The sequence below is a fragment of the Zalophus californianus genome, chromosome 1, assembly GCF_009762305.2.
Source record: "Zalophus californianus isolate mZalCal1 chromosome 1, mZalCal1.pri.v2, whole genome shotgun sequence".
NCBI classification, from domain to species: Eukaryota; Metazoa; Chordata; class Mammalia; order Carnivora; family Otariidae; genus Zalophus; species Zalophus californianus.
The window spans coordinates 207,712,944-207,730,895 of record NC_045595.1 but is presented as its reverse complement, the minus strand read 5'-3'; positions in this window follow the sequence as shown (position 1 = coordinate 207,730,895).

The window sequence follows — 17,952 nt, the reverse complement described above, 5'->3', positions numbered from 1 at the left end:
GTATGTTGAGAACCAAGAAGTTAATACAGTTGACCCTTGATCAACACAGAGTTAGGGGTGCTGACACCCCCTTCCCCATTGTAGTCAAAAATCGTGTATAACTTTTGACTTCCTCAAAATTTAACTTTTAATAGTCTACTGTTGACCAGAAGCTTTACCAATAACATACATACATGATTAACACATATTTTGTATATCATGTGGATTATATACTGTATTCCTATAATAAAGTAAGCCAGAGAAGGAAAATGTTTTAAAAAAAATTATAAGGCAGACAAAATATACTTACAGTACTGTACTGTATTTATCAACAAAAATATACATCTAAGTGGACCCATACAGTTCAAACCCATGTTATTCAAGGGTCAACTGCACTCAGTTCTCTATACCTGATGTCCAAAAACAAAAAAATAAAAGTAATATATGATCATTACAAACAGGGTTTTAATATATGGAAAACAATAAAGAGGTACAGATTATTCATAGATACCACCCAGAGATAAACCTTATTAATATCTTCATATTGGCCTATATCCTCCCAGACTTTCTTAGGGAGACATGATTGCATACACACATATACAACACATATAGGTACATTATACCTCCTTTACTCACAATTATGAACACATATTTCTGTTAATCAAGTAAAATTTAGGTAATTATTTTAACAGCCAAAAGTATTCCATCAGTTGAGTGGGCCGTAATCCATTGCACTACTTCTCTAATTTTAAGGAAATTTTCCCTTTTTTTATTATAAATAAACCTGCATAAATATTACATATATATGTTTTACACACCTGTCCAGCTATTCCTTAGGGTGCATCCTTAAAAAGCTTTGATTTGCATTACCAAAATATTCCTCAGAAGTGATTTCACCAATTTGCAGGCCTAAAAGTAGTATGTAAGAATGACTTTTTCCCACAGCCTACCACTCTCTTGTTTTAATTTGCTTTTCTTTGACTATTTAATGTCTTCTGTTTTTATATATGTTTATTGGCTACTTATGCCCTGCCTGTGTATATTCCATGCTCATCTGGGAGAGAAGTGGGATTTTTATTGATTTTATTTTACTTAAATTTTTTTTTATTTTTAATTTTTTAAAAACTTTATTGCAAAAAAGAAAAAAAGAAACAAAAAAAGAAAACTGGAAGACTACATGCAATTGTGAGGCTAGTGTACAATATCAACACCAGACACTCATCACCCTGATTTATCTGTGGCCACCTCTCTTCCTAACTATCTCACAAGTGGATCTAACCCAGACCTTTTCCTTGCCTCCGCCTCTGCCCTCTCTCTCCTACCTCCTCTCCACCAGGCACCTGACTGAGTGCCCTGCCTCCATTCTCCTACCATCCCGAGGTTGCTTACAAGGTCGTTTTATGCCAAGACGTGGTTCTAATGGTGCCATTTTTTAAAAGGAGGACAGTATTCACTACTTTCCTATCATGTAAGAATGTTTACTAATATTATTTCATGAATTATAGTTAACATTTTCTTTTCCCATGACATCAAGGTAAAGGTTAAATAGAAAATGTGAAAGGTTAAATAGAAAATGTAATAGTATACATTTTGCCCTGTTTTGGAATAGCTTGAAACAGTATTTTGCAACATTTTGGCAAGACTTGAAAAGAAACACACTTTAATATATTGATTCATACCTATATATAATAGCTTCCTCAAAATTAACAGGTTGGGGGAAAATGTCCTAATGAAACTGTGAAAAACAATTAAGTACATGGAATTAAAAATTAGGTAGAAGGCACAGAAATCTACAAAGTTCACTTATTTCAATGGTTCATTAGCTCAACAGTTCTTGAGTTTTGGCTTCTTTTCGTGGCTTTTTAATGTAGGTATGTAATAAACATCATTTAATATTCCTACAATGTTTATTGATATGTCCATTCACTGCTCCTATCCTCAACATTTTTGTTATTGTGCTTCGATTCAATTCAAAAGACATTTATATAGGTGTGGCAGTGGTATTATTTATTATCCTGTATTTGCATGTCTGTTTCTTCACTATCAGTACTTTAAGGGCAAGGATCCTCTATTTTCATCCTAACATCACTAGCACCATATCTGGCACACCATAAATACGATTTTGTTTTGTATTTTTTAAATGAATGATGAGCTCTGGCTATTTGCTTCCTCTCTTTTCCTCCATCCTTTACGACGTTTTAGGCAATCATAAAACTTTAAGGGAAACTGTCCAGTGATTTGTATAGAAGCAGGAAATGTTCTCCTCTGATCTTAAAATGGATGGCATTTCTCTAGCACCAGAGGAAAGATTTTTGCAGTCAGCAAGGCCAGAAGAAAGTTCCATGGAAGAGATACAATACTGTTAGTGATTACCATGTAGCTAGTTAGTTCTACCTCTGCGGTATTTCTCAGACCAGTGTTCTTGCCCGGTCTGCAGTACACCCCAGGTATCTCCAGTTTGAGAAACTATAGCTTCAGGCATTCTCATTAGACAGAGTATTTAAGGAGGACCTCTGTGTTGCTAAATCTTTTAACTTCCCGTGTGTGTTTTTGTGTGCATGTGTTTTCTAGTTTTATGTTTTTAATTAACATACAGTAAAATTTACCTTTTCTAGATGTATAATTCCATAAATTTTAACACATGTATAAATTCACGCAACCACCACCAAGATTAAGACACAGAACAATGCCATCACCCCAAAAAACTCCCTCATGTTATCCCTTTGCCATCACTGTCTCCCCCAACCCCTAATCCCTAAAAGATCACTAATCATTTATCTGTTCTCCATCATGATGATCTTGTCGAATTGATTAACTTCTATAACCCAAAAGTAAAAATAATAGCTTTCTACCTACATGCACTGTTAGCAGCTAAAGGGCAGGGCCAAATAGTCAAAAGTCCATTTATGAAGGAAAACAAGCATGTCTGTCCATTCCCACATCTGAATTCACTTCCAGACTTTTAAAAGCAAAAATTATTTATTTCATCTTCTTTTTATTTTTTTTTTCTGCCTGGAATGTTATTTTTTTTTATTTTTTATTGTTATGTTAATCACCATATATTACATCATTAGTTTTTGGTGCAGTGTTCCATGATTCATTGTTTGTTCATAACACCCAGTGCTCCATGCAGAACGTGCCCTCCTCAATACCCATCACCAGGCTAACCCATCCCCCCACCCCCCTCCCCTCTAGAACCCTCAGTTTGTTTCTCAGAGTCCATCATCTCTCATGGTTCGTCTCCCCCTCTGACATACTCCCCTTTTCTTCCTCTCCTGTTATCTTCTTCTTTTTCTTTTTTCTTAAAATATGTTGCGTTATTTGTTTCAGAAGTACAGATCTGTGATTCAACAGTCTTGCACAATTCACAGCGCTCACCGTAGCACATACCCTCCCCAATGTCTATCACCCAGCCACCCCATCCCTCCCACACCCAACCACTCCAGTAACACTCAGTTTCTTTCCTGAGATTAAGAATTCCTCATATCAGTGAGGTCATGTGATACAAGTCTTTCTCTGATTGACTTATTTCACTCAGCATAACACCCTCCAGTTCCATCCACGTCGTTGCAAATGGCAAGATCTCATTCCTTTTGATGGCTGCATAATATTCCATTGTGTATATATACCACTTCTTCTTTATCCATTCATCTGTCGATGGGCATCTTGGCTCTTTCCACAGTTTGGCTATGGTGGACATTGCTGCTATAAACATTGGGGTACACGTACCCCTTCGGGTCCCTACATTTGTATCTTTGTGGTAAATACCCAGTAGTGCAATTGCTGGATCGAACGGTAGCTCTAATTTCAACTGTTTGAGGAACCTCCATACTGTTTTCCAGAGTGGTTGCACCAGCTTGCATTCCCACCAACAGTGTAGGAGGGTTCCCCTTTCTCCACATCCCCGCCAACATCTGTCGTTCCCTGACTTGTTAATTTTAGCCATTCTGACGGGTGTGAGGTGGTATCTCATTGAGGTTTTGATTTGGATTTCCCTGATGCCAAGCGATGTGGAGCACTTTTTCATGTGCCTGTTGGCCATTTGGATGTCTTCTTTGGAGAAATGTCTGTTCATGTCTTCTGCCCATTTCTTGATTGGATTATTTGTTCTTTGGGTGTTGAGTTTGATAAGTTCTTTATAGATTTTGGATACTAGCCCTTTATCTGATATGTCATTTGCAAATATTTTCTCCCATTCTGTCGGTTGTCTTTTGGTTTTGTGGACTGTTTCTTTTGCTGTGCAGAAGCTTTTTATCTTGATGAAATCCCAATAGTTCATTTTTGCCCTGGCTTCCCGTGCCTTTGGCGATGTTTCTAGGAAGAAGTTGCTGCAGCTAAGGTCGAAAAGGTTGCTACCTGTGTTCTCCTTTAGGATTTGGATGGACTCCTGTCTCACGTTTAGGTCTTTCAACCATTTGGAGTCTATTTTTGTGTGTGGTGTAAGGAAATGGTCCAGTTTCATTCTTCTGCATGTGGCTGTCCAATTTTCCCAACACCATTTGTTGAAGAGACTGTCTTTTTGCCATTGGACATTCTTTCCTGCTTTGTCAAAGATGAGTTGACCATAGAGTTGAGGGTCCATTTCTGGGCTCTCGATTCTGTTCCATTGATCTATGTGTCTGTTTTTGTGCCAGTACCATACTGTCTTGATGATGACAGCTTTGTAATAGAGCTGGAAGTCCGGAATTGTGATGCCGCCAGCTTTGCTTTGCTTTTTCAGTATTCCTCTGGCTATTCTGGGTCTCTTCTGGTTCCATACAAATTTTAGGATTATTTGTTCCATTTCTTTGAAAAAAGTGGATGGTATTTTGATGGGGATTGCATTGAATGTGTAGATTGCTCTAGGTAGCATTGACATCTTCACAATGTTGATTCTCCCAATCCATGAGCATGGAACGTTTTTCCATTTCTTTGTGTCTTCTTCAATTTCTTTCCTGAGTATTTTATAGTTTTCTGAGTACAGATCCTTTGCCTCTTTGGTTAGATTTATTCCTAGGTATCTCATGGTTTTGGGTGCAATTGTAAATGGGATAGACTCCTTGATTTGTCTCTCTTCTGTCTTGTTGTTGGTGTATAGGAATGCCACTGATTTCTGTGCATTGATTTTATCTCCTGCTACTTTACTGAATTCCTGTATGAGTTCTAGCCGTTTTGGGGTGGAGTCTTTTGGGTTTTCCACATACAGTATCATATCATCTGCAAAGAGTGAGAGTTTGACTTCCTTTTTGCCGATTTGGATGCCTTTGATTTCTTTTTGTTGTCTGATTGCTGTGGCTAGGACTTCTAATACTATGTTGAATAGCAGTGGTGAGAGTGGACATCCCTGCCGCGTTCCTGACCTTAGGGGAAAAGCTCTCAGCCTTTCCCCATTGAGAATGATATTCGTTGTAGGTTTTTCATAGATGGCTTTTATGATATTGAGGTATGTACCCTCTATCCCTATACTCTGAAGAGTTTTGATCAAGAAAGGATGTTGTACTTTGTCAAATGCTTTTTCTGCATCTATTGAGAGGATCATATGATTCTTGTTCTTTCTTTTGTTAATGTATTGTATCACGTTGATTGATTTGCGGATGTTGAACCAGCCTTGCAGCCCAGGGATAAATCCCACTTGGTCGTGGTGAATAATCCTTTTAATGTACTGTTGGATCCTATTGGCTAGTATTTTGGTGAGAATTTTTGCATCCATGTTCATCAAGGATATTGGTCTATAATTCTCTTTTTTGATGGGGTCTTTGTCTGGTTTTGGGATCAAGGTAATGCTGGCCTCATAAAATGAGTTTGAAAGTTTCCCTTCCATTTCTATTTTTTGGAACAGTTTCAGGAGAATAGGTATTAATTCTTCTTGAAATGTCTGATAGAATTCCCCTGGGAAGCCATCTGGCCCTGGGCTTTTGTTTCTTGGGAGATTTTTGATGACTGTTTCAATTTCCTTAGTGGTTATAGGTCTGTTCAGGTTTTCTATTTCTTCCTGGTTCAATTTTGGTAGTTGATACATCTCTAGGAATGCACCCATTTCTTCCAGGTTATCTAATTTGCTGGCATAGAGTTGCTCATAATATGTTCTTATAATTGTTTGTATTTCTTTGGTGTTGCTTGTGATCTCTCCTCTTTCATTCATGATTTTGTGGATTTGGGTCATTTCTCTTTTCTTTTTGATCAGTCTGGCCAGGGGTTTATCAATCTTGTTAATTCTTTCAAAGAACCAGCTCCTGGTTTCGTTGATCTGTTCTACTGTTCTTTTGGTTTCTAGTTCATTGATTTCTGCTCTGATCTTTATGATTTCTCTTCTCCTGCTGGGTTTAGGCTTTATTTGCTGTTCTTTCTCCAGCTCCTTTAGGTGTAGGGTTAGGTTGTGTATTTGAGACCTTTCTTGTTTCTTGAGAAAGGCTTGTATTGCTATATACTTTCCTCTCAGGACTGCCTTTGCTGTATCCCAAAGATTTTGAACAGTTGTGTTTTCATTTTCATTGGTTTCCATGAATTTTTTTAATTCTTCTTTAATTTCTTGGTTGACCCATTCATTCTTTAGTAGGATGCTCTTTAGCCTCCATGTATTTGAGTTCTTTCCGACTTTCCTCTTGTGATTGAGTTCTAGTTTCAAAGCATTGTGGTCTGAAAATATGCAGGGAATGATCCCAATCTTTTGGTACCGATTGAGACCTGATTTGTGACCTAGGATGTGATCAATTCTGGAGAATGTTCCATGGGCCCTAGAGAAGAATGTGTATTCCGTTGCTTTGGGATGGAATGTTCTGAATATGTCTGTGAAGTCCATTTGGTCCAGTGTGTCATTTAAAGTCTTTATTTCCTTGTTGATCTTTTGCTTAGATGATCTGTCCATTTCAGTCAGGGGGATGTTAAAGTCCCCCACTATTATTGTATTGTTGTCAATGTGTTTCTTTGCTTTTGTTATTAATTGCCTTATATAATTGGCTGCTCCCAGGTTCGGGGCATAGATATTTACAATTGTTAGATCTTCTTGTTGGATAGACCCTTTAAGTAGGATATAGTGTCCTTCCTCATCTCTTATTACAGTCTTTGTCTTAAAATCTAGTTTGTCTGATATAAGGATTGCCATCCCAGCTTTCTTTTGGTGTCCATTAGCATGGTAAATCGTTTTCTACCCCCTCACTTTCAATCTGGGGGTGTCTTTGGGTGTAAAATGAGTCTCTTGCAGACAGCATATTGATGGGTCTTGTTTTTTAATCCAATCTGATAGCCTGTGTCTTTTGATTGGGGCATTGAGCCCATTTACATTCAGGGTAACTATTGAAAGGTATGAATTTAGTGCCATTGTATTACCTGTAAGGTGACTGTTAACTGTCTGTTGTCTGTGTTCGTTTCTGCTCTTTGCTGCTTTTAGGTTCTCTCTTTGCTTAGAGGACCCCTCTCAATATTTCTTGGAGGGCTGCTTTCGTGTTTGCAAATTCCTTTAGTTTTTGTTTGTTCTGGAAGCTTTTTATCTCTCTTTCTATTTTCAATGATAGCCTAGCTGGACATAGTATTCTTGGCTGCATATTTTTCTCGTTTAGTGCTCTGAAGTTATCTTGCCAGTCCTTTCTGGCCTGCCAGGTCTCTGTGGATAGGTCTGTTGCCAATCTAATGTTTCTACCATTGTAGGTTACATATCTCTTCTCCCGAGCTGCTTTCAGGATTTTCTCTTTGTCTCTGAGACTTGTAAGTTTTACTATTAGATGTCGGGGTGTTGACCTATTATTATTGATTTTGAGAGGGGTTCTCTGTGCCTCCTGGATTTTGATGCCTGTTTCCTTCCTCACATTAGGGCAGTTCTCTGCTATAATTTGCTCCAATATACCTTCTGCCCCTCTCTCTCTCTCTCTCTTCTTCTTCTGGGATCCCAATTATTCTAATGTTGTTTCGTCTTATCATATCACTTATCTCTCGAATTCTGCCCTCGTGATCCTGTAGTTGTTTCTCTCTCTTTTTCTCAGCCTCTTTATTTTCCATCATTTGGTCTTCTATATCGCTGATTCTCTCTTCTGCCTCATTTATCCTAGCATTTAGTGCCCCCATTTTTGATTGCACCTCATCAATAGCCTTTTTGATTTCGATTTGGTTAGATTTTAGTTCTTTTATTTCTCCAGAAAGGGTTTCTCTAATAAATTCCACGCTTTTTTCAAGCCCAGCTAGTATCTTTAAAGTCATGATTCTGAACTCTAGGTCCAACATCGTACTAATGTCCGTATTGAGTAGGTCCCTGGCTGACGGTACTACCTCTTGTTCTTTTTGCTGAGGTGATTTCTTTCTTCTTGTCATTTTGTCCAGAGGAGAATAGATGAATGAGAGAACAAAAGGCTAACAGGTTTACAACGTCCCCAGCAAATATACTGTATACAAATCAGAAAAGACCTGAAACCAGGGGAAAAGAAAGGGAAAGAAAGAAAAAAGAAAGAGAAAAAGAAAAAAAAAGAAAAAAAAGATAAAAACAAAACAATTCAAAAAAGGCAGAATATGATCAAATATGATCAGGCTAGTGCATAGATCAGTGCCACACACTAGATTTTGGGCGTATTTTGGTCTGTTAGAAAAAAGTGCCTCCTAAAATTTTAAAGGAAGAAAGACATATGTACAAAATAAGGGTTGATACAATGAAGGGATGGAAGATGACTGTAAAGATGAAAATTATAAAAGATTTTATAAAAGGACTTCCAGTAAGTGGTCGCTTCTCTGTTCAGAGAGTTGTTGCTACTCTCCTGTTCGATCTCCTGTTGAGTTCGTAGGTCTCATCTTGTTTTTAAACATAGAATATCAAGAGTATGTGGAGGATAAGACAAAAGGAGCCACCAATCCCATTGCCCAGATAACGAATGTTTAATTTTTAAAATAAAAAACAATTCAAGTACATGGGTTGAAAATCCAAACAGAACAAAAAAGAATAAAGAGTAAAAGCCCCCTTCTCGGTCCCCTGTCTCCTTTCTCTGTCACCCTCTTCCTTGGGGCTGCAAGGACTTTTTCTCAAATGCAGTATCACGACATTGCCTGCTGAATAACCTGAAGGACTGCCATTGCTTTGGGAATAAAATTCCTACTTGTTCATTTCTCACCCAATCACTTCCTGATCTGACTCCTCAGTGCTTCTCAACCTGTTGAGCCCCCAGAACATGACTGGTTCATTCCTGTGCGCTCTTCTCTCCGCTGGAAGGCCTTATTCCCTGGTCAAAACTTTTATCTCCCTGTATTTCCATTGCAAGCTCTCTTTTCCCTCAGCCAGGAGAAAAGGAAGCTCTGCAACAGCACAGAGCTATCTCATGTGAGTTTTTTTTTACCCTCAGTGCTTGGCATATACTCGGTACAAATAAATGTTTGGGTAAGAATAAAACCACCATAGAATTGCAAAACAGCAAAACTGGCTTCAGTAGGCAAGCAGCTAGAAGCAGGAAACGGTTAGAAGCAAGAGGAATATACTTGACTCCAGGCTTGAAAGGTAGTAGCCATCTGCTTCTGGCTTTCCTCTCCCTCCCACAGTGGATGAGGGTTTCCTGAAGATTGGTGGGGATCCTGGCTGGGAGGGTTGTAAACACAGAGGCAGGGCTGTAGTGGCTTTAGTGAAGCAATGAATGAGGGTGACTTGGGGGGTGGGGATGTCATTGTCACAGGACCCTCTGACTTGCTCTGGCTGGACAGGCTGGTGGCCAGGGGAGAGGGGGCAGGGTCTGGAGGACAGTAGGGAACTGGTCACCCTTAGGCGGTGCCAAAATGGGACCTTGACCTTTCCTTCTAGATTGTCTATTCCAAAAAGGACTGGGGTGAAGGCAAGAATTCAGGGTGGAAGCAGAAAACAGGAATAAATCCCTGGACTATGTGCTTTGCAGCTAGACAGGTAGAGTGGACAGTGGAAGCCCAGTGTTCCAGGGTCCTGAGTTGAAAGTATCCAACATACTCGAGGTATATTAATTCAGACCGCTAAGGAAGGGGGCCCTGTCCTGAGCAAAAGGCACCAGAGACATCATAAACTCATAGGCTGTTAGAGTGAGAAGGAGCCCAGCCCTCACCTGTCAAAACCCTAATCATGAAGTCACTGCTATGGGGTAGAAATGACACACAGGAGATCTTATCTGTTAACCATACAGTGACATTCCACTCACATTAATCAATGAAAGATTTTCATTTTCTTTCAGTGAAGCAGGGCACAGGCAATGTCCTGTGAATCTGGACTTTCTAGAAGCGATTGGTGACCTTAGGAGTCATAATAGCAACTGGAAAAAAGGGGGATGGAGGGTTAGAGAATATGGGGATCCAGTCTAGTGTCAACCACATCCTAGCTGTAAGGTCTTGAGTGGCTTACTGAACCTCTCTGAATCTCTTTCCTCATTTCAAAAGGGGATTCTTTATCATCTTTATGACTGTCAATCATTATGCAAATATTGGGCCCTGATGTAAATAATAAGAGGATTGCATTCAAATTTTCACTTTTGAAGCCTTTCCCAAGATGCTAACCCCTTCCCAAAAAATGATAAATAATTGACTTATTCCATGCTCTCAAACACTCAGATCTCTCTACTATGAACATAGTAAAGGCATTATATTCACATAAGTGATCCAAGCCTGTGTTTAAGCATCTTCATGAGCTGGAAACTCACTACCTCCTGAAACTGCCCAAACCTTCTTTGGCTGCGCTTCACTGCAAAAACCCATCTTTACACACCATAAATTGATCTCCCGACAGTTTCTACCCACCCTCTCTAACTCTTCCCTTTTGGGACTACACAAACTAAGTCACAACTTTCAGGGCTCCTGGCTGGCTGGTCAGTGGAGCATGCTGTTCTTGATCTCGAGGTTGTGAGTTTGAGCACCATGTTGGGGGTAGAGATTATTTAAAAATAAAATCTTTAAAAAAAATGCCAATGTTCAAATATTGGAAGAAAATTGTGACTTCCCCATCTGGATCTAGTCTCCTTGTCTTCCAACACTTGCTTATCTGAAAGATTTCCCCAGGCCAAGCCCCCATCCCTTGTGTGACTCCCTTCAAGGACGTCCTCAAGTTAAAACATTGGAAACAACCTAAATGTCCAGCAATGGAGACTCGGCTTAAAAATGTGGCACATCAGGGGCATCAGGGTGGCTCAGTTGGTTAGGCATCTGCCTTTGGCTCAGGTCTTGATCTCCAGGTCCCGAGATCTAGCCCCGTGTTGGGCTTCCTGCTCAGCAGGGAGTCTGCTTCTCTTCTCTCTCTCTCTCTCTCTCCCCCTCTGCCCTCCCTGCCACTTGTTCTCTCTCTCTCAAATAAAATCTTTAAAAAAAAACAATGTGGTGTGTCATGTGAAATAGAACACAAAATAAAAGAATTTTTCACAACATGAGAAAAATGATCACAGTCTGTTAGAAAATAAAGGAAGTTACAAATCAGTAGTAAAGTAGTAGTATTTAATTTTGTAATAAAGTGCATATATATGAGCTGAGTCCAAGATGGCAGAAGAGTAGGAGACCTTAGTTTGGTCTGATCCCAGGAATTCAGCTAAATAACTATCAAATCATTCTGAACACCTGCAAACTCAACCAGAGATCGAAGAAAAGAATAGCTGCAACTCTACAAATAGAAAAGCGAACACTTTCTGCAAGGTGGGAGGTTAGGAGAAGTGAATCTGAGGCGATATATGGGAAGATAGACCACTGGGGGAGGGAGCCTCCATAAGCCAGCTACCAGCAAGTAATAGAGCAGCAGAACATAAAATCAGAACTTTTAGAAGTCTGCTCCAGGGAGGGACATCCCTGCCTGAAAGGTGTTCAAGTGATGAAGCAGGGGTAGAATCCTAGGTGGGACAGTGTGGTCCCAGGATCCCTGGTGGTACAGGAAGACAGGGGTGCCTGAGTGCAGCAGAGTTCCCAGGCATTGGAGCAGGGCAGCTGGCGAGACCAGGAAAGAGCTCTCAGCTCGGGGTTGCCATAAACGTTGAACCGAGGCTCAGTCAGGCAACTAATCTCCAATCAGGGGCCCCAAAAAATGGCAGAAGTAGTGAGGCTCCACCTTCCTCCTCCGGGAGGAGTGGCATGGGAGTGCACCACAGGAGTCTGAAGGGTTTGGAGACCCAAAAAGGGCTCATGTGCCTGAGATAGAAACGCTTGGTCATGAGCCGGGTGAGCACGGAGTGCGGCCGGAGACCAGGGAGATGGGAGTGATGGACTGCTTTTCCCTGAGGGCACACTGAGGAGTGGGGTCCCGAGCTTTTGGCTCCAGGGCTGGAGATTGGGAGGCCTCCATCTTCATTCTCGTCCTCTAAAGCTGCGCAGAAAGCCTTCAGGGAACAAAAGCCACATAGAGCAATCCTGTCCAGATTACTTAGCTTGGCCCCCGGCAAGGGCGGTGCAGCTCCATCCGGCACTAAGACACTTGAGAATAAGCGCAACAGGCCCCTCCCCCAAAGGTTCAGCAAGAACATCTAGCTAAGACCAAGTTCACCGATCACTGAGAACTGCAAAACTCTAGTGCTAGGGGCAAACAGTATACAGAATTCATGAGTTTTTCCCCATGATTCATTAGTCTTTCAATTTTAATTTTTTTCCTTTCCTTTTTCAACAAATTTCTTATTTTATCAACTCTTTTTAAAATATTTTTTAATTTTCATTTTTACAGTTATAGTCTATACTTTCATTGTATTTAATTTTATTTTTGTATATATAAGCTTTTCATTCTTTACAATTTTGGGATGCAGTTTCTTCTAACAACAACAACAACAAAAAACAAAATACACGCAGAATCTAGTGTGTGGCTCTGTTCTCTTCACCTGTCTAATCATAGTCACTCTTTTTTTCTTCTTTTTTTCTCCTTTTTTTTGTTTTGCTTTGTTAAAACCTTTTTAAATTTTCACCATTACAGTTACATTCTATCCTTTCAGTGTATTTAATTTTATTTTTGTTTATATATAAGTTTTTCTTTCTTTACAGTTTTGAGATGTAGTTTCTTTAACAAACCAATCAAAATACACTCAGGGTATAGTGTATTGCACTATTCTGTTCACCTGTATGTTTTATATTCTTTTTTTTTTCTCTTTTTTTCTCCTTTAATTTTCATTTTTACATTTTCATTCTATCCTTTCATACTATTTAATTTTATTTTGTACATATATGAGTTTTTCATTCTTTACAGTTTTGGGATCCACTTTTCTAACAAACAGACCAAAATATACACAAGATCCAGTGTATTGCACTATTCTGTTCACCTGTCTAATTATATTCTCTTCTTTTTTTTTTTTCATTTTAATTTTTTTTTCAGTTTCAGGTTTCTTCTGATTTGTTTAGTGTATATTTCTCTGGGGTCATTGTTGCTATTTTAGTATTTTGTTCTTTCATTCATCTATTCTCTGGACAAAATGACAAGATGGAAAAACTCACCTCAAAGAAGAAAACAAGAGGCAGTACTGACAGCCAAGGACCTAATCAGTATGGAGATAAGTAAGATGCCAGAACTAGAGTTTAGAATAATGATTATAAAGATATTGGCTGGGCTTGAAAAAAAGCACAGAAGACACAAGGGAATCCCTTTCTGGAGAAATAAAAGAACTAAAATCTAATCAGGTCAAAATCGAAAAGTCTATTAATGAGATGCAATAAAAAATGGAAGCTCTTACTATTAGAATAAATGAGGCAGAAGAGAGAATCAGTGATATAGAAGATAAACTTATGGAGAATAAAGAAACTGAGGCAAAGAGAGACAAATATTGGATCACAAGGGGAGGATTCGAGAGATCAGTGACAGCATGAAGTGAAACAATATTAGAATAACTGGGGTCCCAGAGGAAAAGGAAAGGTGGGGCAGAAGGTGATTTGAGTGAAGTATAGATAAGAACTTCCTTAATCTGTGGAAGGAAGCAGGCATTCAAGTCCAGGAGGCACAGAGAACCCCTCTCAAAATCAATAAAAATAGATCACAACCCTGACATATAATAGTGAAGCTTGCAAATTTCAGAGACAAAGAGAAAATCCTGAAAGAAGTTCGGGACAGGGGTCCTTAACCTACAGAGGTAGAAACATAAGGCTGGCAGCAGACCTATCCATAGAGACCTGGCAGGCCTGAAAGGACTGGCATGATATATTCAGGCTGCTAAATGAGATTAAAATATGTAACCAAAAATATTTTATCCAGCTAGGATGACATTCAGAATAGAAGGAGAGATAAAGAGCTTCCAGGACAAACAGAAACTAAAAGAATTTGTGATCACTAAACCAGCCCTACAAGAAATATTAAAAGGGATCCTTTCAGTGAAGAGACAGCCTGAAAGTAACATAGACCAGAAAGGAACAGAGACAATATACAGAAACAGTGACTGTACAGGCAATACAATGGTATGAAATTCATATCTTTCAATACTTACCCTAAATGTAAATGGGCTAATTGCCCTGATCTAAAGACACAGGGTATCACATTGGATAAAAAAGCAAGACCCATCAATGTGCTGCCTGCAAGAGACTCATTTTAGACCCAAAGACACCTTCAGATTGAAAGTGAGGAGGTGGAGAACAATTTATCATGCTAATGGACATGAAAAGAAGGCTGGGAGAGCAATCTCTACATCAGACAAAGTAGCTTTTAAACCAAAGATTGTAATAAGAGATGAGGAAGGACACTATATCATAATTATAGGGTCCATCCAACAAGAAGATCAAACAATCGCAAATATTTATTCCCCTAACATGGGAGCAGCCAATTATATAAGATGATTAATAACAAAATTTAAAAAAACACATTGATAATAATACAACAATATTAGGGGACTTTAACATGCCACTCACTGCAATGGACAGATCATCTAAGCAGAAGATCAACAAGGAAACAAGGGCTTTGAATGACACACTGGACAAGATGGACTTAACAGATATATTCTGAGCATTCCATCCTAAAGCAACAGAGTACACATTCTTCTTGAGTGCACATGGAACATTCTCCAGAATAGATCATATACTGGGTCACAAATCATGTCTCAACTGGTACCAAAATATTGGGATCATTCCCTGCATATTTTCAGACCACAATGCTTTGAAACTTGAACTCATCACAAGAGGAAATTTGGAAGGAACTCAAATACAGGAAGGCTAAAGAGCATCCTACTAAAGAATAAATGGGTCAGCCAGGAAATTAAAGAATTTAAAAAATTCATGGAAACAAATGAAAATGAAAACACAACTGTACAAAACATTTGGGATGCAGCAAAGGCAGTCCTATGAGGGAAGTATAGAGCAATACACAATATGCAAATACACAAACTAACATTACACCTAAAGGAGCTGGAGAAGGAAGAGCAAATAAAAGCCTAAACCTAGCAGGAGATGGGAATTAATAAAGACTAGAGCAGAAAGCAATGAAATAGAAACCAAAAGAACTGATCAATGAAACAAGGAGCTGATACTTTGAAAGAACAAATAATATATTTTTTAAAGATTTTATTTATTTATTTGACAGAGAGAGAAATAGTGAGAGCAGACACACAAGCAGGGGGAGTGGGAGAGGGAGAAGCAGGCTCTCCACTGAGCAGGGAGCCCTATGTGGGCTCAATCCCAGAACCCTGGGATCATGACCTGAGCTGAAGGCAGACGCTTAATGACTGAGCCACCCAGGAGCCTGAGAAAGAATTAATAATATTGAGAAACCCCTGGCCAGCCTTATCAAAAAGAAAAGAGAAAGGACACAAATAAACAAAATCATGAATGAAATAGGAGAGAACACAACCAACACCAAGGAAATACAAACAATTATAAGAACATATTGTGAACAATTATATGCCAACAAATTAGGCAATCTGGAAGAAATGGATGCATTCCTAGAGATGTATAAACTACCAGAACTGAAACAGGAAGAAATAGAAAACCTGAACAGACCCATAACTAGCAAGGAAATTAAAGCAGTAATCAAAAATCTCCCAACAAACAAGAGTCCAGGGCCAGATCGCTTCCCAGGGGAATTCTACCAAACATTCAAAGAAGAATTAATACCTATTCTTTTGAAGCTGTTTCAAAAAATAGAAATGTAAGGAAAACTTCCAAACTCGTTCTATGAGGCCAGCATTACCTTGATTCCAAAACCAGACAAAGACCCCATCAAAAAGGAGAATTACAGACCAATATCCCTGATGAACATGGATGCAAAAATTCTCACCAAAATACTAGCCAATAAGATCCAACAGTACACTAAAAGGATTATTTACCACAACCCAGTGGGATTTATTCCTGGGCTGCAAGGGTGGTTCAACATCCACAAATCAATGTATGTGATACACTACATAAGTAAAAGAAAGAACAAAAACCATATCAACCTCTCAATAGATGCAGAAAAAGCATTTGACAAAACACAGCATCCTTTGTTGGATTAACACTCACCACACCGTAGGGATAGAGGGAACATACTTGAATATCATAAAAGCCATATAGGAAAAGCCCACAGCAAATATCATTCTCAATGGGGGAAAACCTGAGAGCTTTCCCCCTGAGGTCAGGAACGCGGCAGGGATGTCCACTATCACCACTGTTGTTCAACATAGTACTAGAAGTCCTAGCCTCAGCAATCAAACAACAAAAAGAGATGAAGCCATCCAAATTGGGAAAGAAGTCAAACTTTTGCTCTTTGCAGATGACATATTTTATGTGGAAAACCCAAAAGACTCCACCCCAAAATTGCTAGAACTCATACAGGAATTCAGCAATGTGGCAGGATACAAAATCAATGTACAGAAATAAGTCGCATTTCTATACATTAACAATGAGACAGAATAGAAATTAAGGAATCAATCCCATTTACAATTGCACCAAAAACCATAAGATACCTAGGAATAAACCTAACCAAAGAGGCAAAGAATCTGTACTCAGAAAACTATAGAGTACTTATGAAAGAAAGTGAGGAAGACACAGAGAAATGGAAAAACATTCCATGCTCATGGATCAGAAGAACAAATATTGCTAAAATGTCTATGCTACCCAGAGCAATGTATACATTTAATGCAATCTGTATGAAAATACCATCAATTTTTTTCACAGAGCTGGAACAAATAATCCTAAAATTTGTATGGAACCAGAAAAGACACCAAATAGCCAGAAGAATATTGAAAAAGAAAACCAAACCTGGGGGCATCACAATTCCAGACTTCAAGCTCTATTACAAAGCTGTTATCATCAAGACAGTATGGTACTGGCACAAAAACGGACACATAGATCAATGGAACAGAATAGAGAGCCCAGAAATGGACCCTCAACTCTATGGTCAACTAAACTTCAACAAAGCAGGAAAGAATATCCAATGGAAAAAGGACAGTCTCTCCAATAAATGGTGCTGGGAAAATTGGACAGCCACATGCAGAAGAATGAAACTTGACCATTTTCTTACACCATACACAAAGATAAACTCAAAATGGATGAAAAATTTCAATGTGAGACAGGAATCCATCAAAATCCTAAGGGAGAACACAAGCAGCAACCTCTGTGACCTCGGCCACAACAACTTCTTGCTAGACACGTCTCCAAAGGCAAGGGAAACAAAAGTGAAAATGAACTATTGGAACTTCATCAAGATAAAAAGCTTTTGCACGGCAAAGGAAACAGTCAACAAAACTAAAAGTAACTTGTGGAATGGAAGAAGATATTTGCAAATGACATATCAGATAAAGGGCTAGAATCCAAGATCTATAAAGAACTTATCAAACTCAACACCCAAGGAACAAATAATCCAATCAAGAAGTGGGCAGAAGACATGAACAGACATTTCTCCAAAGAAGACATTCAAATGGCCAACAGACACATGAAAATGCCCCACATCACTTGGCATCATGGAAATACAAATCAAGACCACAATGAGATATCACCTCACACTGGTCAGAATGGCTAAAATTAACAAGTCAGGAAATGACAGATGTTGTCGATGATGCAGAGAAAGGGGAACCCTCCCACACTGTTGGTGGGAATGCAAGCTGGTGCAGCCACTCTGGAAAACAGTATGGAAGTTCCACAAAAAGTTGAAAATAGAGCTAC